The sequence below is a fragment of the Monodelphis domestica genome, chromosome 3 (genome assembly GCF_027887165.1).
Source record: "Monodelphis domestica isolate mMonDom1 chromosome 3, mMonDom1.pri, whole genome shotgun sequence".
Lineage (NCBI taxonomy): Eukaryota > Metazoa > Chordata > Mammalia > Didelphimorphia > Didelphidae > Monodelphis > Monodelphis domestica.
This window is the reverse complement of record NC_077229.1, coordinates 257,759,181-257,783,047: the sequence shown is the minus strand read 5'-3', so window position 1 is coordinate 257,783,047 and position 23,867 is coordinate 257,759,181. Positions and strand designations below refer to the sequence as shown.

General features: G+C 35.7%; 1 protein-coding gene across 6 annotated transcripts in view; it reads right to left on the bottom strand.

The window, feature by feature from the left end:
* PIEZO2 (piezo type mechanosensitive ion channel component 2) overlaps positions 1-23,867 on the bottom strand; it is a 551,033-nt gene that overhangs the window by 339,216 nt on the left and 187,950 nt on the right. The gene's annotated exons all lie outside the window — the stretch shown is intronic.

Here is a 23,867-nt window from a genome sequence, read left to right as displayed (position 1 = left end):
CTTATATACTTTCTAAAATATAATGATTTTGTGTACTTACTTGTCTATATCATTATATGTGTATGTGTGTGAATATATGTGTGTATATATACATGTACATGTGCATGTTACATATTCAATATCTATATACAAAATAGTGATGACACAAGAAGCCTGTACCCATTTCTTTTATGAATCAGATTTAAAGGAATAAGAATGTCCTATATTGAGAGTAATACATCTCTGAATGTATCAAATGTGTTATTTCCTGGACAGGAATATTCTTTGCACTGATGAATTTTTCACATGTTACTTACTAAGTGATTCCAAGAATTATTATAACCATAAACTCATCACTGACTTTTCAATCTGTCCTTGATAAACAGCTAGCCTGGACTTTAAATGATTAGCTAGTACAATTCCCTTTCTTGAAGCCTTTCCAGTTTTGTCATCCCTGACCTTGGTAATATTTGCCTGCAATCACCTTTAAGGGTTCATTATCACATCTACCCAATAGTGAGTATTGGAGAACTTTGGAACATTTTATTATCACACACAGAAATATACAAGTATGTCCTAAGGCACAAAATCAACTTCAACACTTGAAAACTCTGCTTTTACTAGACAAAACATTCTTAATACATTCAGAAGTCTTCAATGTAGATAGTTTAAAAACAAATTTCTCCAATGAATGAGCCAAACTTGAATATGTTTATAGAATAAAATTAATTTGGGGTATATAATTAATAGTAATAACAATAAGGATGATGATGCCATATTGATTACTATATAAACCACTTCTGCTGATAGATCAGACCCCTAAAGCATGATCTCTTCCAAAGGTAAATAATATATATGTATTACCTGAAAAATAACACTGATATAAACCTGCAGGTTCTAGACTGGAGTGCCTCACCTGACCTACTACATCTAGACAGCCTTAGCTGTGCTTCACATTTCAAATAAGGCATCTTCATATTCGACACTGTGAACATATCAACCTAGGTCCTAACCCTGTCTCCATGCCAACCTCATTCCCCATAATCAAATCAATATCTGTTGATTTGCTCTTCTAAATCTAAACACTCATGTTTACTCATTACTCCATATATGTATTGGCTGCCTTATTGGAATATAAGCTCTCTGAGGACAGAGTTTTTCTCATGTTTTAATCTTCAGTGTTTAGTATAGTTCTTGGCACACAAGGAGTGCCTAATAAAGGTTTTTTTTTTTCATTCACTAATATGAGATAAAAGATTTGGGAGCAAGTGTGCCCTATGGATCTGACAATAATACCGCCTTAAGGAAAAAAGTAGGTCCTGACCTGTGACTTCCTCAGTTTAGGGAATTGCTAATATGTAAATGAAAAAATCATTTTAAGTAAGACAATTCTTATTAATTGAAAAAATAGTATTCAGGAAAAAAAACTGAAACAGCTCCTTTTATTTATAATAGTGAGGCAAGGTAGTTCTAGGAAATGAATGTTGTATACGTTTCAAAATGTAATGTATTGGATGTTTTCCTCTATTGCTTTTTTTTATTATAAGGCAGGGATAAATCTCAAGGGAGTTAGTGAGTAATTTTTTAAAATGATGCAAAAAGCAAATGCATTAACCAAACTTTTTTTAATTAGAGAAACTATATTGGGAAAAAATCTGGTTCAATATTTATTAGATACATTGAATTGTTTTCAGGTAGAGGAAGTGCCAAAAGCTCTTTTTTACTTTATCAATTTTTAAAGAAAATGTTTTATAAATACTCAGCATAATACATATGTATATACACACAATGCAAATATATGTGTGTATATACATATGTATTATACTGAGCATTTGCAAAACATTTTCTTTAAACACACACACACACACACACACACAGATATATGTAAGTACTTCCATTATCTGAAATCCCAGTCTCTCCATTCTTGGCTAACATGATCTTCATAAATTGCTTTGGCCAGAAAGTATTATTATCATCTGATAATAATAAGGAGTGTCCCCTAACTTAGGAACCCTCATCCTTGGAAGGTGTAGTAATAAGAGCTCACATTCAATATAGCACTTGAACAATCTGTTGATAACTGAGGCTCTTTTCAGCACTTTGCTAGTTTGGTCAGGACCTATCAGAGCTAATACCACATTGTTAATGTCTCCCTTAATCAAGGATTCTCTTCACTTTTCAATAATGCACCAAATAGGATTTTTAGAAAGGAGATCTTAGCTTAGATTTCATTGGTAGAGTTTAGTTAGTCACTGAACTTGGCTAGGGAAAAATAACTTTACTGTAACTAATTTCTAATTAAATTTGGAATCACTTAAAAATATATTTCCCCAAGGAGTTCATGGGCTTCACCAGATTATGGATGAAGCTCATCATGCACACATGACATATATAACACACACACACACTGTGACACACACATACACACAAACTATGTTAGAATTTTTGCCTGAAGAAAATACTATAGCAAAATGAACTGGAACTATGATTTTACTGGTAATAGATGAGGAAATTCCCTCTACTGATACCAGTTGGCACTTTATATCTCATTTCCTACAGCACAGAGATTTTATGTAACTTTCCTAGGTAACACATTCTGTATGTGTTAAATGTTGGTACTCAAATCCAGGGCCTGAGCTCAGCTTTCTACCCACTATGCTCTTTGTCTCTTATCCCAACATATCTTTGCTGTTTATCTATTAACTTGGCATCAGCAAACATATGCATGAAGAATTTTTTGTGGTTAAATTACTGATGTGCCTTCAGTGTGACATTTCATGGAATGACCCCAGACTCAGTGTAAACAGACGGCTACTTTTTAAAACTGATTGCAGGATAAGTTCTTTTGCTGTGACCCAGGAGACTTCCATTAAAACCAATGGAATGAATTTCTGAGTCAGGCAATGCCATAGCATGAGAAATGACATATCCCCTACATCAGTGTTTTCAATAATATTTTCCCCCATGAGATATGCCACCAAAAATGCTGCCAAATCTGCTTTTTTATATTTCAACCAGATCCAGTTGTGTCCATATATCTTTTCTAGGTTAAGCCTCAACCCCAAAAGCTATGAAGTTCCTTAAGAAATTCAATCACATGCACGTATAACAAGATTTTGGGAGAATGATTCCTTTGTAAGAGGAGAGAAGGTTTCTAATGCCCAACTTAATTTCTGAGAGGAATAATCCCAGTAGTGTTGTTTCCTCTGGATCTGGGAAAGATTGAGAGCATATGTAGAGGACACACTGATTTGGGGGAAGAGAGGCTGAGCATGACTGAATTGCAGTTTGACCAAGAGTCAAGGAGAGGAGAACTCCGTTAGAGGGAGACATGAAAGAGAGATGGTTGGCTCTGGCTGGCATTGAGTACAACTGGGCTCTATAGTCACCACTGATGACTGTCCATTGAGACTGGTCTGCAAAGATCAGGCCAGAACAAAAGTAGCATCCAATAGATAGTTACCTAGAGTAGGTGTTGAAGTGCAACTTGTTCCCTTTTTTTTTTTTTAAGTCTAGGAAGTGGATATTTTAGTTAACGTTCTTCTGTTCTTTAAGTTTTCTCATAATTCCTGGTCTAAGTCATGGCATTTGACTCTAGTAAAATATAAATTTGTTCATTACTTTTTTTTTTAAACCCTTACCTTCTGTCTTTAAAATCAATACTAAGTATTAGTTCTGAGGTTAGGACTAGGCAAATTGGAATCAAATGACTTGCCTAGGATACCACAGCTAGGAAGTGTCTGAGACCAGATTTGAACCTAGGAACTCCTGTCTCTAGGCTTGACTCTCTATCCACCAAGCTACCTGGTTGCCCCTGATTTTAACTTTAAAAAAAAAAAAAACAAAACTGTTGTTTATCTGTGAAAAGGGATTTGTGAAAGAGAAAAATAGTGACAGATTTTGGTACCAAGGCAAAAGTGAATTACTGGTAAATGTTGATAAGGATTTGAATCTCAGGAATGATATAAGAAAAATGACATTGATTTATTGATTTTGTGTCACAAAGAAGGTACAACTCAGTCCTAGGTTTTCTCTGTTAGGCAAAAGCAATTCAATCACCATTATTGTTCTTTTGAAAATTTAGTTGCTTGGTCACATGGACTTCTCCATTGTATCTCCCCTTCATCTACACATTCACAGAGAAATCTCCTTTTGGTTGTAGAGTGGTAGGTGGTAAGTAACAGGCCTTGAACATTTGGAGAAGAAAGAGTGGGTCTGGATGATGTAGGAAATGTTCATGTGGCAAAGGTTAAATCATGAGGAAGGAGTAAGTACCCCCTCTCTTTCATTTTCATCTTCAACCAAACAAATTTCCAAATGCTCTACACTAATGGTGTCAAACTCAAATAGAAATAGATGTCTTGGAAGTACATATTGACTTAGAATACTACTATTAAAATTAGAAATGCTGTATTGCCTCTTTTATTAATTTTATTCAACATTTTCCAATAACAATTTAATTTGGCTTAGATAGCACTGAAGGTTTGGCTGGATGCATGGGCTTGCTTTGAGTTTGACAATTTTGTTCTATGAATATAACATAGGTATCTGACAAGAGATGAAATTGAAAATTCTGGTGTGAAATAAATTTCACTGTCTGAAGAAGAAAACTTTTACTTCAGCTAAATGAAGTTGGTTCTACTTGTTCAGAGTTCTCATAATAGTATAATAATTTTTCCCATAGCCAAAGAATTCTAGGAATAATTTTAATCTTCACTTCTTGCTCTTTTGTACACTTGAACTGATTTACTAAGAGTCAATAATATATATATCCACACATAAACTATACATATATATTTATTTAGGCAATGAAAACAAAAGTTATTCAAAGTTTTGCTCCATTCATAGATTTTCCTTCTCATGCAAAATTTTTAGAAGCTGCTTAGAAAGCATTGAGGAAGTTTAGTCACTAACCACAAATAATTATTTTCAAATTCTTCATAAACATTTAAAATATTTGCAATTATTAGTTAGCTAAATGGGACGAAAAAAGTGACATAAAGGTTTTTCAATACCCAAATTCAGAGGATAGGTGTCACAGCAATGCTTGGCAATGTTGGTTAACAGGTATCTGGTAGTGACATTTCTAAGTGGACTTTATTGATTGAGACTCTATGAAAGCCAAGATATTATGCAAGAGAAACAATGTGGTACAATGGAGAGAAAACTGGTTATGTAGCATGTGGTGTGTGCATATGTGTTTGTATGTGTATGTGAGAGAGAGAGAGAGAGAGAGACAGAGACAAGAGAGACAGAGAGAGGGAGAATTATCAATTAACAAATATTTGTCAAAAACATTTTATATGCCAGGAAATATCTATCCACTGTGATTACAAAGAAAAGAATGAAAACTTTTGTTTGAAATGCCCTTGCCTTCAAACTTACATTCTAAGGGAAGCAAATAATATCCACAGGAATATAGCAGTCAAGACACACAAAAATGGAGTAAGACAGAGCTATTTTAATTTTTGGTCTTCTAAATCAAGAGACACCTCCTAGGGATCTGTTTCTGTTTGAGCTTGGCACCACCCCTGCTGTAAAGTATTTGGAGATTTGTTTGGTTGAAGATGAAAATGAAAGGAAGGGACACTCACTCCTCTCTTGAGCCCTAACCTTTACCTGCCTAGTCTAGACATCCTCTTTCTCTACTAACTGATCAAGACTAGCTAGTTAACACTCTCAACTCTGCTGTTAGCATTTTCCTCTGTAGCCCAAGTGTATGAACTAAGATGAGATAAAAATCCTTGATACATGGCAGAGAAAAAGCATAACAAAACAAAATAAAACATTTTTAAGTTACAGTGATCCATATTTTTTGTGGGAGTTACATTCCAGAGACCCCCATGATAGGTGAAAATTCTCCAAGTAGCGGCATTATATTTATTTTATTATTTATTTATATTTTAAGGCTTTATGAAACCTTCCCACTCTTCTATAAATATTTTACACACTCTTATTAACCTTTCTCACAGTCTTATAAACACTTCATATCCTTTCTACATTCTTAAACCTATGCTATTTTAACATTTCACAAAAACACCACACCGCAGAGCAACACTACATGCAGTGATCAGATGTCAATGTGAAATGGACAAGGACAGACACTGAACATATGGGCACAGAGTAGGAGAGCAAACAGATGGATGCTACAGTCTCTGAGCCAATCAGTATCCAGGATATAGAACAAAGAGCTGTGGTTGGTTGTCTTTCATTAGCCGATAGTGTGCAAAACTTGCACAAGGGATAGTGGTATACTGCATTTCCATTGTGTACAGTACAGCATACAATGTGTACAGTACAAAATACTGCAATGTATAGAAATCTTGGCATTATGGAATTATATATATATATATATATATATATATATATATATAGTTTAAACCCATGATACAGTGAAGCCACGGTAAATGAACTGCGATATAGCAACGGATGACTGTATTTAATGAGGTGTTAGAATAACAGTAGTATGTTCTTTGAAACACAACCATATCACCCCTGTAATGATGGATTCTGAAATACTCAGACTAACCTGTCCAGAGTCCACACTGTTGTTAAAGGGTATTTGAGGAGAATAAAGAGGTTGGCCACTATATTATTAGACACAGTCCAAGTACTACCATGACATAGCTTCAGTTCAGGCTTAGATTTTGCTTGTAGAAGTTCTAAATTTATAAATTTGTATAGATTTAAGATCATTTGGAATTGGCAATTAGGCTTTTTGTATATTATAATAATTGGCATTTAAAGAGTAATTTTAAGGATTAAAAATAATTTCTTCATAATAATATTTTGAGGTAGGTAGTGCAAGTATTGTTAACTAAAGCTAAAAAAGTTTAGGTGACATTCCCACAGGTACAGAGCTAGTCTTTTACAATCTCTAGTTATCTTCTGTCTCAACTGAGTCTCCAGATGCTATCTGAGGCCTTTCCTGATTCTTCAAATGCTAGTGCCATCTTCTCCAAATGACCTTGTTTTTATTTAATATGTATTTTCTTATATTTATCTTGAGAGTTATCACTTTGGGAGAAACACATAGATATAATGGGAACTTGCTTTGAGCATGCCTCCAGCTCCTAACATGAGGTTTTATTAAAAGTGTATACTTTTCTGGTCCACCTAATAAGTCTTCTCCCCCTTCCAGTCAGTATAATAAGTTTAAGCAGATAGTATGAAGTAACAATAGAAGAAAATAAGATTGCAAAGGGGAACCTAGAAATCACATGGTTAGTTGGTTGTCCTCTATACTGGAAGAGGACCAAAATGATATCATTATATTGGGGTCAATGTACTGTGTGTACAGTGTGAGGGATAAGACCAGTACAAGCTTGATAGGCTCTACCAAAGGTTGGGCAAATTTGTAGGTTAGACATCTGAAATCAATATTACTTTGTAAAATTTGATTGTTAGTGGATAAATTGACTGGGAGTGTAGGAGACCTCTCTACAAATTGAGGGGGCTGGAGCCGAAGGCAAAGAACCTAGACACATTTGAGTCCCATGGAAGATAGTAGAGAATTCTGGAGGAAGAACAATACACCTGCCTTTTAGACAGTGAGAGTCATAGTGGTCCATGTTATATCCAGTTGTCCATAAAAGAAGAGAGGTAAGTGGAAGCTGTAACTTTTAGGAGAAATGCATTTAGAGGAAAATATTACTATTCATTCTTTATTTCAAAGAGGATCAGTTATATTATGGGGTTATGTCTTGATTTGCATGTGAATTGGATTTAAGTGAGGCAGAGCTGCATAAAGTTATAAGCCTTACTCTGTCTTCTGAAGTCATTGAAATCAAGTGGCAAGAATGACTGGTCATGGCTTTGGACACAGTGGATGATCTTGGTGTCTTTGCTATCTGACTAAGCTCTAGGCATTCCACAATACATGCCTTTGAGGTCTCTGGAACAAATTGCTTTCATCTGCTCATTCAACCAAGGGAAGTCTTCACCTATAGTTTGAAGCCTGTCAGTTACCCTCAAGAGATATTTAATGGGCTGTGGCCACTGCACATCCTCCAGCTTCTTGGAGCCACAGATGAGACTTGGGTAACAGGAGGACACCAAAGATGGATGAGCAGCCCTGAAAAGAGCTGGGCAAGCCCTCATGCCAGAGCTGCTAGCCCTGCTTGAACACTCCCCACACCTACAGGAAGATAGTAAAGCAAAAAAAAAGAAAAGAAAAAAAGAAAAAAAGAAAACTTTCCCAAGATCCTGCTTTTTCCTGAGAAAAACGGGCTTCCAGAGAATGAGAATGAGAGTGACTCAATCCATAGGGACCACAAATACTTTACAAGAAACCCTAAAAACATGTATATCTCCTGTCTAGTTACCTTTATCTGCTTTCTAGTTTGACACTACTTTCCAACTCCTCATGACAAGGAAAGAAGAGAAATATTCTTGCATCATTTTTCTTTATTTCTGATTGGCTCTGTGTGTGTTTCTACATAAGCAAGGACAGTTCTAGGATCCAAGAATCATAAGAACTTTTTGTCAATAAGGAGAGGTACAAACTATTAGGTCAGTCAGGGTCCAAGAATTATCAGCTCCTAAAATATGTCTTCATGCCCAAAGGCTTACTCCTCTACATCAATAGTATCAAACGAACAGAAATTAGGTCACTAAGTCATACATAAGGATTCTTACAGATGCCATACTGATTTAGAAAACCACCTAATAACATTATATATATTTTATAGTATGATGATAGAATTATAGACTAAGAGCTGGACCTCAAAAGTAATTTAATGAAACCTCATTATTTTATAGATAGGTAAATTAATGAATTTCAGAAAGGCTAAATGTCTTACCCAAAGTCATGTGGGTAGTATTTCTCTGATATGTGTTTTGAACTTAAACCATTTGGCTCAAAATCTAGTCTTATTTCTACTATAAAATGCTGCCTCTGGTTTTTATAAATTGTCTTGTGTTTTTAACAATGTTTCTTGGGGGAAATTCATTCTGACTTTGAGAAGCTGACTCAGCAATGACTCGTTGGGACACCAAACTTCTAGGTCCGTGTTGGTAAAGGCATGCTGGAGCGGGTTGCTCTATTCCCCCTCCCCATGTACTTCTGAGGACAGTGTTCACATGTCTTTACCCCAACCCCCCTGCCCCTCTGATCAGCAGTCTGATGTGAGCACTTCCTCCCTCCGCTGTCTGGAGTAATGCAGAGGGCTCACAGGAAGCTTGAAGGTGCAGTTTGGGTACATTCACCAATGCTGTTGTAGGCTGACCACGACCTGTGCCTAGTCTAACTCTCCCATAGGAGGCAAAAGAAGAAAACTCTATAAAAATACAATGACCCTAATTCAATGCAGGTCTTTCTTTGTGAGGTTAAGTAACTCCTGCCTTAAGAAAAATAGGTATGCAAGGGGGAAAGCTCTGTTAGTGACTATAGGGACCAGAGTGAATCACAGGATGAGCTGCTGTTCCCTACCCTCAACAATTTTGATAATGGTCACTCAGTTTAAAATGGATATTAAGGAGAATATTGAAAGGAAATAAAGACATCACTGATGGGCAAAACAAAGCTAGAGAAATATGTGCAAAATCAAAAGGATAGACTGGAGATGTTTACATGTCAGCTGAATCCACCTGCCCTATACCAGCTGCCAAAAACATGTTCTCCTCTGATAATCATCTGTATGTCTGAGCAAGAGCCCAGAAACTGAGGGCCACCTAAAGAAACCTGAAGAAGTAACTTGGACTCCTCATGCTGCAGAACTGGCTCTGTCTGGCACAGGATGAAACAGAGCAATCAACCACTGGGCATTCCAGTGATCTTCCTGATGCAGGCATGGAACTCTACGTGTTCCCTAGTGCCTCACATAGAGCAATAAATATTTGTTGATTAATTCATTGACAGAAAATTTCCTGTTGAGAGCTTTAAAGACAGAATGTATCTCATGGCATAATCAATATTTGATGAATTCATGAAATAGCATTTATATAGAGAGCACATTAAGGTTTGCAATATGATTCACAAATATTATCTCATTTAATCCTCACATAAGTTCTGGGAAAGAGGTGCTCTTATAACCCCATTTTATAGATGAGGAAACTAAAGCTGGAAGAGAGTAAATTACCTGTTCAGTATCACACAGCCAGTCAGTCACTGAGATTGGATATAAACTAATGTGTTTTTGACTCCAGCATCCATAATGAAAGAATGAAGCAAAAACATGCTTCTTTTCAACCAAGTTTAAGTATTAGTAAAAGGGATAAAAATCCCAATATGCAGGCCAGCTAGGTGGCTCAGGGGATAGATTTCCATACCTGGAGTTGGGAGGACCTGGATTCAAATTTGGACTCAGACACTTCCTAGCTGGATAACCCTGGACAAGTCACTTAATCCCAATTACTTAGACCTTACCATTATTCTATCTTGGAACCGATCATTTTATTGATTGTAAACTGGAATGTAAGGGTTTAAAAAATCCTAATATGGAATGTCAGCATCTCTTGTTGTTCAGTCATTTTCAACTGTGTCTAACTCTCTGCGATCCCATTTGGGTTTTTCATGGCAGAGATAATAGAATAGTTTACTGTATCCTTCCTCAGATCATTTTATAGAAGAAAAAACTGAGGCAAATAGGGTTGTTTCTTACCCAGGGTCATACACCTAGTAAGTGTCAGAGGCCAGATTTGAGTTCTAAAAATGAGTCCAGTATCCCATCCATCTAGCTGCCCTATCAACTCTATTCTGCTTTATACTTGAAGAACACATATTTTGTAGCATAGGAGGAAGGCCTGAACTTGAGATCATACCATTTTGCATGAAGAATCTATAAAATTATTCATTTTCTTCCCCTTTTCCCTTTACATTTGAACCTGGACACAATGCCATATAGAGGGGATAGGGGAGAAAAATCAAGATAGAAGACAAATAGATTGCTCAGTCGATTGAGAGCCAGGCCTAGATATGAGAGGTCCTGGGTTCAAATATAGCCTCAGATACTTCCTAACTGTGTGATTCTGGGCAAGTCACTTAACTCCCATTGCCAATATATCCCTGAGCCCTCTTCTGAATTGGAACCAAAACACAGTATTAATTCTAATATGGAAGGTAAAGGTTTTTAAAAAGAAAGAAAAAAAGTTAAAATAAATATTTCAGTTGCCTGAAATACAAGAGACAATTGGGAAAAGGCCAGCATTAAAATGATATATGTAAATTAAAGGAACTTGATATAGAAATAAAAACAGAAAAATAACTGTAACTCAAACTAAGTATCTACTTACATCAGCTTCTTGCAAGACTTCCTGTTTTTCTTAGAAAATTTTGTATTTAAAATGCTAGCAGAAGAGTCCTTTATCCTCAGCATCAATAGGTAGTAATAGCCTTTAAGGCAGTTCTAAACTTGCCTGACAATTTCCAAAATATTTTGTCAGACGAGACTTGGAAGTTAACACTCTCAATTCCCCTGTTTCAGGAATTCCTCACAGAAATTCACAGGATATCCAAGAACATATCTCCCTTTGCAGTTTAGAGATGTTTCTTACATGAATTATAGTGTGCTAAGTACATTGATTTTTTCTTTTCCCTTCCCTTTCCTTCATTTTCTCTCTCCTGTCCTCTTCTCTCTCCCTCTCTCCCTCCCCCCCCTCTCTCTCTGTCTCTCTCTCTCTCTGTCTCTCTCTCTGTCTCTCTCTCTCTCTGTCTCTCTCTCTGTCTCTCTCTCTCTGTCTCTCTGTCTCTGTCTCTCTCTCTCTCTCTCTCTCTCTCTCTCTCTCTCTCTCTCTCTCTCTCTGTCTCTCTCTCTCTCTCTCCTTGTATTAACTCTTATGAGCATTAGACTAATGACTAAAGCTCTAATGACTCAGTATCAGAAGAGCCAACTTTGAATCCTGCCTGATATACTTTTTAGCTGTGTGACCCTAGGGAAGTCACAAAACCTCTCTCAACCTTAGTTTCCTAATTTTTAAAATGGTGAAAATAATAGCACCCACATAATAAAGTTTGTTAAAAGGATAACATGAGAAGATCTATATGAAGTGCTTTGTAAAACTTGAGGCACTATACAAATATACCCTTAACTCTGATGTTAGTTTTGACTTTAGAACTAATGAAAATTATATGGATTTCTTTTTTATCTTCCCTCACACCTAGCACAGAGTTGTTTGCAAAATAGTCACAAAAATATTTCTTAAACTGAATTAATTTTTATCCTAGAGAAGAGCTATGGTAGGAATTTGAGAGCTTTATCTTTAAATACCTGAAAGTTTGTCATATGAAAGAAGTATTAGACAGGAAATAGCATTGTTTGAAACAATACAGTATGTGAAATCAAAAGACTTGGGTTCAAATCCCATTTTTGTCACTTAAAATGTGTATGAGTTTGGAAAGCAACAACTTTTCTGGGATTTAGTTTCTTCATCTTTAAAAAAAAAAAGAATTGGACCAAATAGCCTCTGTGGTCTTTTCCAACTTTAAATTTTTAATCTAATGACTTATTTTAATTGACCTCTGAGGATAGAAGCAGGAACAATGGGTAGGAGTTATAGAAGCATATTTAGACTTGATAAAAGGAAAGACTTCTCAATTAGTAGTTATCCAAAAGTGGAATTGACTTTCAGAATAAAGTCTTCTGTTATTAGTGGTTTTCAAAGACTGATAATTATTTTGGAAGGAAAAATTAAGATAATTTTATTCAAATATTGATTGAATTTGATGGTCCCTGCATATAAGAAGCAATCATAAAAATATGAAGTTGACTAGGTTTTCTAATTGAATTTTTTCCAGATTATGTGTTGGTACAATTTTCAACAATCATTTTTTGATGTTTTGCAGTCCATTTTCTCTATCTCCTAACCTTCGCCCTTCCCCAAGACAGCAGTTAATATTATATAGCTTGTACATATGTACAATACATAATTTCATGTTACAAATGTTGTGAAAGAAGACACATATGGCTTATACCAGAGAAAAATCCATGAAGGAAATAAAGTGAAGAACAGCATGTTTTAATTTGTCTTCAGATTCCATGAGTTCATTTTTGTAACAATAGGTAGCCTTTTTCATTATTAGCCCCTTGGAGTTGTCCTATTCTTTGCACTTCTGTTAACAGTTATCATTCACAGTTAATAATCATACTTTATTGCTATCACTGTATATAATGTTCTACTGGTTCAACTCACTTCACTTTGTATCACTTAACAGAAGTCTTTCCAGGATTTTTTTGTGATTGTCCTGTTCATCATTTCTTATGGTGAATAGTAATATTCCATTACAATCCTATACTACAACTTACTCAGCCATTCCCCAATAGAAAGACATCCTTTCAATTTCCAGTTCTTTGCCACCACAAAAAGATGGACTATAAGTGTTTTTGTACATGAAGGTCCTTTCCCCCTATCTTTGATTGCTTTGGGATACAGAACTATTAGTGGTATTGCTGTGTCAACATCTACTAGTGCTTTGTTTTGTTTTGTTTTTGGTTGCTTTGGGAAAATTGGCTAAGAAAGTGTTTTTCATCACATCAGCCTGGTAAATTGCCAGTGTGACAGTCAACAGGTGCTTATTAAATACTTTTTATGAACCACACACTGTGTAAGTTCTGCAAAGAGAGGTAAAAACATGGTACCTGCATTCTAGAGAGAGTATTGTAGGAATGGTCATGGAGGACAGCTAGTGTAATGGCATAGCTTCAAAAGAAGGAGGGTCATGTGTTAGGAACAGCAAGTAGGCTGGTGTGACTTGATTGTAAATTATTTGGAGGGGATTCACAATAAGAAGGCTGAAAAAGTAGGAAGACTAGTTGCAAAGAACTTTAAATGTCTGAGAGGATTTTAATTTATTTTTAAAGATTACAGGGACCCACTGGAGTTTATTGTGGTGGTGGTGAGATATTGAATATGGTTTTAAAAATCATTTTCATACTTGAGTGGAAGATGGAATTGGGTGGGGAGAAACTTGAAGCAGGGAGAAGATGGGTATATTTCTAGACATCAAGAAAGTAGCTAGTGGATAGGGAAAGATTTAAAATCAGGGAGAGTGGAGGGATGAAAGTGGTGGTAATTTGCTGATGAACATGAAAAGGAATAGGATCAAAGAAGTATGTAGAAGATTTTTCATTGGCATAAAAGAAGGGTCACCTTTACTTTTTCTTTCCTTCTTTCTTTCTCTTTCTTTCTTTCTTACATTCTTTCTTCCTTCATTTCTTCCTTCCTTTCTTCTTTTCTTTCTTTCTTTCTTTCTTTCTTTCTTTCTTTCTTTCTTTCTTTCTTTCTTTCTTTCTTTCTTTCTTTCTTTCTTTCTTTCTTTCTTTCTTTCTTTCCTTCTTTCTTTCTTTCTTTCCTTCCTTCCTTCCTTCCTTCCTTCCTTCCTTCCTTCCTTCCTTCCTTCCTTCCTTCCTTCCTTTCTTTCTTTCTTTCTTCTTTCTTTCTTTCTTTCTTTCTTTCTTTCTTTCTTTCTTTCTTTCTTTCTTTCTTTCTTTCTTTCTTTCTTTCTTTCTTTCTTTCTTTCTTTCTTTCTTTCTTTCCTTCTTTCTTTCCTTCTTTCTTTCTTTCTTTCTTTCTTTCTTTCCTTCTTTCTCTCTTCCATTTCCTTTTCCTTTTCCTTTTTTCTTTTCTTTCTTTTCTTTTCTCTTCTTTTCAGAAAGTCATTTTTTCTTCCGAGACAGGCATGAAGAATGAGACAGTGGGAGAGGCAGTCTGATTGAAGTGAGATGAACAGGGGCCAAAAGGAAGATCTTTAGTGAATGATCTAAATTGTTTTAGTGAAGTAGGAGCCACATCCTCAGTTTAAAGGAAGTAGGGTGACCTTGGGAGTATTGTTTGGAATAGTTATTATCAATAAAAATTAGTAAAACCTTGAATCACTTTGAGCATAGCATTTCCCTATATGTTAACCTGAAGGCCAATTTTCTACTGATGAATATATGTAGAGCAATCCTTGCATGCAGATACACAATCCCTTCCTGGACCTGTACTCAAAGCATCCCCAACTTGGTAGAGAGCTGAAGTGTGGGCTCTGTTTATATACACTTTAGGCATCCATGGTCACCTCCATACCACAATGAGGTATTTGAGTAAGATTTAGTAGAGGATTAATAAGTAAATATAAGTTAGACAGACTTGGAACATCCTGAGCATTTTAACATTTCTACAAGTTCTCCCTTCTACATTTTCTCTAGGTAACCTGTAAGCAGGAAAACAAGATGCTCAGAAAAGAAATTGGCCATTTGAAGTTTAGGAAAGTGGTGCCAGGAAGAAGAGAATGCTGACTCTCAGACTCATGTGCTTCACCAACTGCTTTACTATTGAACCTTACAAACCCCACAACTTTTCCATATAACTTGAAGTTTCCTCATAAAAAGACTTTGCTATGCAAAAGGATGCCAAAATCTTTATCCTCTATTGCTTGCCTCAGTTTCCTCATCAGTAAAATACAAGATTTAGTTGACCTCTGAGATCTCTCCTAGTTCTACATTTATGATTCTATAATTAATTTCAAAGTATACTATATTTCACAAATAACTATATGGCAAAAATTACATCTACTATCATAATTGAATTGATACTCCACCACAAATAAAAGTTCCAAGCAATATTTAAGTCACAGATCCAAACATGTTTTGCATTTTCTTACTTTGTACCAATCATAAACTTATGCCACAACTGATAAAACTCAAATTAAGGAAATTCAGTAGTTTTCATTTCACATTTCTCAGTGGCCCACACAAATCTCTAAAACCACATTTAGAACTTTTCCTCACTGGGAATTCCTGTATGTCCATGCACTCATGAGTCAGAACAAGATATTATGTATACTTCTGGTATTCTGTAATGGTGGTGCCTGGGTAGTGGTTTGCAATTTTAGACTTAATGAAAGGTATATAATAATAGCCTGTGGATCACATGAATATGAAAATTGGTATATATGTTTTAGGGGTTGTAAGAACTTTGAATATAATTCAAAAATCAATTATAAAGAATTCTCAATAATGTTTTTCATCCAGATTCAACATACACATGAATGATTGGCACTTCTATAGGCAAATTACTATTTTGACTACAAAGAGCTTCTCGTTACTTTGAAAGTGAAATTTAACTTTATAGCTCCATAAAGATAGAAGGGCAATAGCTTTAGGCAGTAGAAGATTGTAATGGTATCTTATAAAATTTATTATTTTAACTATAGAAACAGAGAAGTACAAGTTTATTTTCATACCTTACTTAAAACATATGCAGAACCAATTGGTCACTGGCCCATAAGCACTGAAAAACTTGCCTTTGTTCAATGAAGGGAGAAAATAGTGTAAAAGAAAGGCTTATGAGATAATATAACCTTTGCAAATGTAAGAAAAAATACAAGTAATTTAGGTTCACACTAATCCATATTCCCATAAATAGGAGTGAGTGTTTCCACTGCATTCCTCTGAACAGGCTTTGCAATTTTCTTAAAGAATGTTCCACTTTTCATTTTCTCATACAGGTGACTGAAAGATTGCCACTGCCAAAAGAACCATCATTTCCTGTTCTTGCTATATGTGCTACTTTTTAAACTTTTGGTGCTTCTGAACAGATACTGAACAGGGAAATCAATTCAACTCACTTTCCTGTAATAACATCACAAAATAATCTTGTCTTGTGTACTTTACCCTGTGATAGGCTCTAGGAATGTAACAAGGAGTTTATATTCTACTGGGTTTGGGGTGGGGTAAGTGATAGAAGGGTTCTTCTGTCTTCTTATCTTATGGAATAGATACTTTATATCTGACATATAATTCTTTTGTTCTGAGGTTTGGGGATGGAAGGGCTTTGCAAAAAGTGATTCTTTCATCATACCACTAGTCAAATGATCCAATAGCAATAGCAAACCAATAGTTGTTAGTTGGTTTTCTTTTTTTCCCTTGGAATGTTAGGAATCAAAGTTGAGAAGATGGTGTAGTCACTTCTTTGGATTTTAAATACAGGCTAACAAATATCTATATTAATATAGCACTATTTGGGAGACATTGAAGATTTTCGAAAGTGGAGTAACAAGGTTAGATTTGGGCTTTAAGAAGATTATTTTGGCATTGGAAACACTGATTGGTCTGTTAGAAGGCAATTATAGTAGACTAGCTGAGGGGTCACAAGTGACTAAATTAAAATGGTGACTGTTTTAACAGATAGTTGGGGACACTTGCAAGAGATATGTTGGACCAGTTGTTCTCAAAGTACTATCCAAGGACCCTTAGTGATCATTGAGAACCTTTTAAGAGGTCCACAAGGTAAAAATTATTTTCATAATAATACTAAGAAATCACTTGCCTATTTAGTTGACTTTTCCATTTCCCAACTACTTATGTTACCATATTTTCTTCATATACTTCAACCAAGACTACAACAAATTGAATGTAGAAGCAGATACACTAGAGACTTGCAAAAATACATAAAACAGTATTGCTTTTGCTAATTTATTTTTTGGAAAATAGTGCTATTTTCATAAAACATTTATAGTAATATACAATTCATTTGTTATTTAAAAATAATTATTCTGTTAAAGTATCTTTTAATTTTCAATATGATAAATATTATTAGTTATAATCCACACAAATACAAATTCTTTAGGGCTTTAATAATTTTTAAAACTATGAAATGGTCTGAATACCCCAAAGTTTGAGAACCATTGTTGAGTAGGAGTTGACATAACTTGGCAACTGATAGCGTATGGAGAATGAGTAGGTGAGAAAGATAAAGGATAAAGCTTAGATTCTTAACCTGGGAAATAGAGGATGGTAGAATTTTCAGCAAAAATAAGGGAGTATGGAGCAGTGGTAGTTTAGGAGAGAAAGAATGTAATTGATGAGTTCTGTTTTGGAGAACAATACATTGAAAGAGATTCAGGAATATGGACTACATAAATACAATCCTACGTAGGGCAGAGTAAGAACCAAGCCTTTTGGCATACCTAGAAACTTTTAGCCTTCCAACTGAAGAGTGTCAATGAAAATAATATCTTCTTAAGCACAAAATTTTAAAATTGTTTTGTGGTTTGATATTCAAAGTATCTGATGGGAGGCATTTCAGTGATTTCACAGAGGTCCTACATCCTGCAGTTAAAGGTACCTCTTCATTTATGAGGAACAAATGAGGTACACCATAATGACTCATTTGTTCTAGGTCATAAACTCAGAGCTTATTATTTGTATATATATGACTCAGTTCCCTAGAGAATCACCCATGACTCCCTCCAGACACACACACACACACACACACACAAACACACATACTTTCACAGCCAGTAAATTTACATGCTTAAAAAATAAAAGAATCACAATTTGCTCAACTTTGTCAAATACCGACATAATTCTCTGCATTCAATAACTGAGCCATCTACATTTTTGTTGCCATTCTTCCAGAAAAAGAGAGACAATCAATGGGAAATTAAAAAATAAATTCAGGATATTATATAAAACACCCTTTAAATTTTTTGCTGAATTACGAAAGACAGGCTGCACTTGACGTGTCTTATTTCAAGGACTCAAATGAAATGGCTTTTCTTGCATATTTCCATGGCAATATGTGGGCAGAATTTGGCAGAGGGCAGTCCAATACAAATATCCAACATAGACATTAAAAAAAAAAAAAGCTTCCCTTTCAGTAGCCAGACCAATTGATCAATCCACTGGACTCCATCCAACACTAGCAGGCATTTCCTAGGGCAGTCAATCAGACATATTTTGCATTTGGGGGTGTCTACTTCTTTCAACTGCCAAGTAAATATGCAGTAAAATAAAGGGTGAACTTATTTAGTAAATAAGTGTGAACCCTGTGGAAAAGGCCCCTCTCAAGGCTCCCAAAAACCATCTAAGGAACCCATGTTTTTGCCTCATGCTTTCCAGACCTTTCCTCTGGGAAATATAGATGTAGGGTTCCACTTGAAGTTAAATAGTGCTGGGAGATTTAGGACTATGTGTGGTATTTATTAGAGCTGTGAGAAAAACTTTGCATGTAAAAGAAAAACCTCTGAATTAGGGCCTTTTGCCAATTCAGTAAACATGCCATAGGAACTAAAGGAAGGAAGGGAAGTAGCTCATTTTTTTTTTGTAAACTACTCTGTAGTTTTAAACTCAAATGATAGGTGATTTCCATGGTAATAAATAAATAAATAAACACCTTCTACCTTGAAGCAATCTAGTCTAGAAATTTGGGTTCTGTGTAAGCTGATGCTCCTCTTTATTTTCTTCCTACATCATCTTCAGATTTGATTTAATGATTTCAAAAATGGGTGTTTGCTTCCATGAGGTACAGAGCCCTTGGGGTCCCCTAATAGGAAAAGTTTGTCTCAGGAATTCTATTACCTTCCCTGCCCCCAAACCGATTCCAATCCCCCCAAACCTCCCCACATTCCCTACAAAGTGCCTCTCCCCAAACCTTGCTAGGTTCCACCAACTGCCATAGTCCTGTGCCACCCTTGTCCCTTCCCAGTAGTCTAAAAACCCAGCAAGGCATGTAGACAGTCAGGAATGGTTATTCAACAATAGAGTCATGGATCTTTGGAACAGAGACATGTTCAATTGGGATGGAGAGGGGCTGGGGTCTGAGGCAGGGAAGATAAGTCTTCCTGATTCTAAGCCCAGTGCTCTATGTACTTCACCACTAGCTGCCTACACACACACACACACACACACACACACACACACACACAAAAACCAATTTATATTGTGCAAAAATCATATGTCCTTTTTAATACTGGCAAAGGGGTTGGATGTCCTTTGTAAATTAATATCCTCAATTCATCCTGTTACCTTTTGTGTGGCATGGTTTCCAGTCCCTTCGCAATATTGTTTACCTTATTCTGCCTGTTCTTTATGGTTCCAGCAATAAAGAATTCTTTTGAGAGTTATGTATCTATTATTAAAAAAAAATGTAAAGGTTTGTTTTTGACTGCTGTTACCATACCTAAATCATTATAGTCTCCAAATAATTGATGTTGGCAATCACCTGAAGTCAAATAGAAAGGAAGGTAGTGGGTATGGGCAGGTGGAAATACCTTACAAGGAAGTAATTACAAAGGAAAAGCAAAGTGTGTTATCAAATCAGTATTCAAAACAAAAATATTAGCTGACCTGGCAAGGGTGAGAGAGAGTTTTGGGGCAGTCAAGGTCTTCCATTTGTATCTTTTTAATGTGAAGAGAAAGTAAGGAATGGTCCTTGCATATTGAGCTGACAAACTGTAGTCATATGTGAAGGTATGGACAAGAATCCCAAAAGGTGAGCAAGCATAGGAAAGGAAGTAAAAGGAACAGGTATTTAATTAGTGCCAACAATGAGCCAGGCACTGTGCTAAAAGCTTTACAGGTGTTATCTTATTTGATTCTCTAAACAACCCTGTGAAGGAGGCATTATTATTACCCTAGCTTTACAGTTGAAGAGAAAAGTTAAATAACTTACTCATGGCCCCAAAGTTAGTAAGTATCTGAAGCAAGATTTGAACTTATGCTTTCCTGACTCCAGGTCCAGGGCTCTATCAAGCGAAGCATCCAGTTGTCTCAATTTGGGCTGAAGTCTGCATTGCTAGAGGGAATACCTTCATCATGAGATCATCAATCCTTTTGAGTATATCAAATTATCTTTGTAAGTCTTTTTTAATGCCTCATTGTGGCATGGAGGTGACGTTAAATTTAAAGATGCTGTCATAGCAGAAACCAAGTTCTAGTAGGTTTTACCATTCTAGAAAGGTTTTTACTATTGTCCCAGAAACAGTCTGAATCTTTCTTCTCATACCAGTCTAGTTAAGTGTGCAGACTGGCTTTTCACCAGCAGACTGGCTACTATGTGATAAATTCCTTAGCCAAAGAAATCCATGAAAGAAAAATATACAAACTAGCTCTTGGTTCTGGGCGGGCCTTTCTTTACTTCTGCAATGACTGAGGCACAGTATAGGAGCTACACATTTTTTAATTCTCTGTATAAATATTAAATTAACACTTGATATTCTAAAGGTGAACTCTTCATCAATTCCCATTGGCTTCATTAGAAAGATGATTATATTGGAAAGGATGGTGAAAAATATGTTGGAGAATATGACAGAGGATACAGAGGCAGAAGAGGAACGAAGCTTATAGTCTTCACACAAGCCTTATGCCTCCATATTATTGATATTTTCTTCAGGAAATGAGTCAATTTAGAAAGAATACATGTGCAATATTCAGGTTGAGATAATTTAAAAATATATGTAGCTAATACAGGAATTTTTATGCTTCATTATACATATTTATTACAAGGGCTTTGCTTTTATTTTTTAATGGGGAAAGGGAAAAAAAGATAAAATATATGTTTATTTACCAAAGCAAAAAGATTTAGTTTTCTTAAAAATGAGATTCAAGAAGATCTGGTGATGAATACCATGCAATATTATGGAAATGGAATTGACTATTGCCATGATAACTGTGTGATTTTTAGCACTATCTCCTCTCTTTTCCTCTACTCTCATGTCCCGACACATAACTGTGTCATTATGTATTTGTCTTTGTTTCATGATTTCCCATGACTAAGGAATTCACTACCTAGTAGCGAATCCTCATAAAATAAATAGTTCTGTGATTCTGTGACTTAGACAAGGGATGCCCATCCACAATGTCAGTATTAAAAAGCACACACGGTTTTCACTCACACCACCCAAACAAAATGCCTGCGCTGGTGACTTTTGTGAAGTTAGAAGTAAGAGAAAAAATTTCTGAGGAAATGAGAGCCAGGAGCAGACAGACTGAGGAGGAAGGCTCAAATTAGATTTTGATAGCCAGTTATAAGAATGAGGTATTATAGTTTCAACAAGCAAACACAGGTGAGCAGCTAGGTGACTCCATGAATTGAGAGCCAGATCTAGGGAAAGGAGGTCCTAGGTTCAAATTTGGACTCAGACATTTACAGTTGTGTGATCCTGGGCAAGTCACTTTACCCCCATTGCCTAGCACTTACTGCTCTTCTGCCTTGGAACCAATACATAGGACTGATTCCAAAACAGAGGGTAAGGGTTTAAGAAAACAAACAAGCAAGTGTACATAGTATGCATTAATAAATGCTTGTTGACTGGCTAATTAGACAGTGGGAATTCAGGTGGGAGTCTGGAATTTTAAAAGAAAGAGGTGAGAAAGGATGCTATTTGGGGTAAGGGGAAAGAAAAGGATAAGGAGAGAACAATGCTTAGCTCACTAAGTACTTGTTGGGTTGTAGATGATGAGATTGAAAAGATAGTATAGAGACAGTTATGAACAGTCTTGAAAATCAGGCCAGAGTTTGGATATTTATAAACCAAGATGATTAAGAATTTGAAAGGTGTGTAGAAAACATAGAATCCAATCTTTTCAGTTTACAGATGAAGAAGGTAACCTTCCTCCCTCCCCCAAGAGACTGCAACTTCTCCAAAATCACCCAGGTTACTAGTTACAATAACTGTGAGGATTCTAATATAGGTGCCTTGGTTTTATCTTAAAAGATAGAGAGACTGATATTTCTTGAGTAGGAGGAGAGGGTGAATGATGCTCACAATGAAGTCCTTGAAAGGAGCAAGGAAAGAACATGGCGCCTGGCTGCTGGCTGCATACTGACCCCTAGGGGAAATCCTGGCAAATCACAATGAGGATGTGTGTTGGAGTTGGGGCATATGGGAAATGATGTGGAGACAGACCAGGTAAAGCTGTGAGATCTATCACTAGATCTCATTCTATTTACTTAACCAGTTTTTGCTTTTAGTAATCTTTCTGATGGACTGTATCTTATTACTTCTACCTTCACAGTATTATTACAAGAGAACTAATAACCAGTCCCCCTCCCTCACTCCAACACACACCCCAGAGAGTAATGATGTTTATTTTTACAGAGAAAATGCTTAGTCATTCTTTTGGATGCACAATTTGAGTAAGCCAGTATAATGTCTATGTATTCGGTATTTAGTTTAGTTTGCCTTAGGGAAGTCTGGTTAGGAAGGATGTCAAGAGGCCAATTGAAAAGTAAATAAATAACTTTTTTTTCCAAAAGCACACACACAGAGACCATCTACTCTGTTCTTACGTGGAGCTCTGTCTCTGAATATATTTTTACCTACTCCAATAATGACATTCAAAATAGGAATAAAAAATCTATTCAATTTCCTAGCACCCATAAAAGTTGAATAATTACTGATTTGATTTCAAATAGCTAGAAAAAAGTTTATTTTCTAACAAATCTTTTTGAAAATGAAGATAACTAACATTTTTATAGTAGTTTTCAACATATCCAAAACACTACTTTCACTACGGTCTTGTGATGGAGGTAGTGAAATGGCCATTATTCCCATTTTACAACACTGAAAATAGGAATCCAACTGTAACAATTTAGTTCTACACTTACTATAGGCAAGGAATTCTAAGAGAGACTATTTACTAAATAATGAAAATACAAAAATGAAATAATTATCATGCCTAAGGAGCTCACAATGTACTGTAAGGGTTATAACATATTCATCAGAAGTATAATTCAATGAAAAGTGACCAAAGAGAGAGAATTAACAACTGGAGAAATCAGGAAATTAATAGAGGATATGAATAGAGGCCTCAGACCTTGAAAGAAGATAAGAATTCTGGAAGATGGACATGTTGGAAGGAGTATATTCTGATCATTTGAGATGATTTGTGCAAAAGCATAGGGATAAGGGATATAGTTCTATTTTAAGAGACCAAAAGTCCAATGCTGCTGGTAGCCAGACTATGGAGGATCTTAAATTCTAGTCTAAGCTGTTAGTATCTTATTATAATGGAAAGCCACTGAAAGTTTTTGAGCAAGGAGTGACATTCATTGTCATATAATGGTTGCTGTATCTGTAATCTCCTCTAGTAGACTGAAGACTCCCATGGACAGCAATGAGAGAGAAAGAAGGGAAAATGTGTCATTAGTTTGGAAAAAGGAAAATGCCCTCATTTTCAGGATAC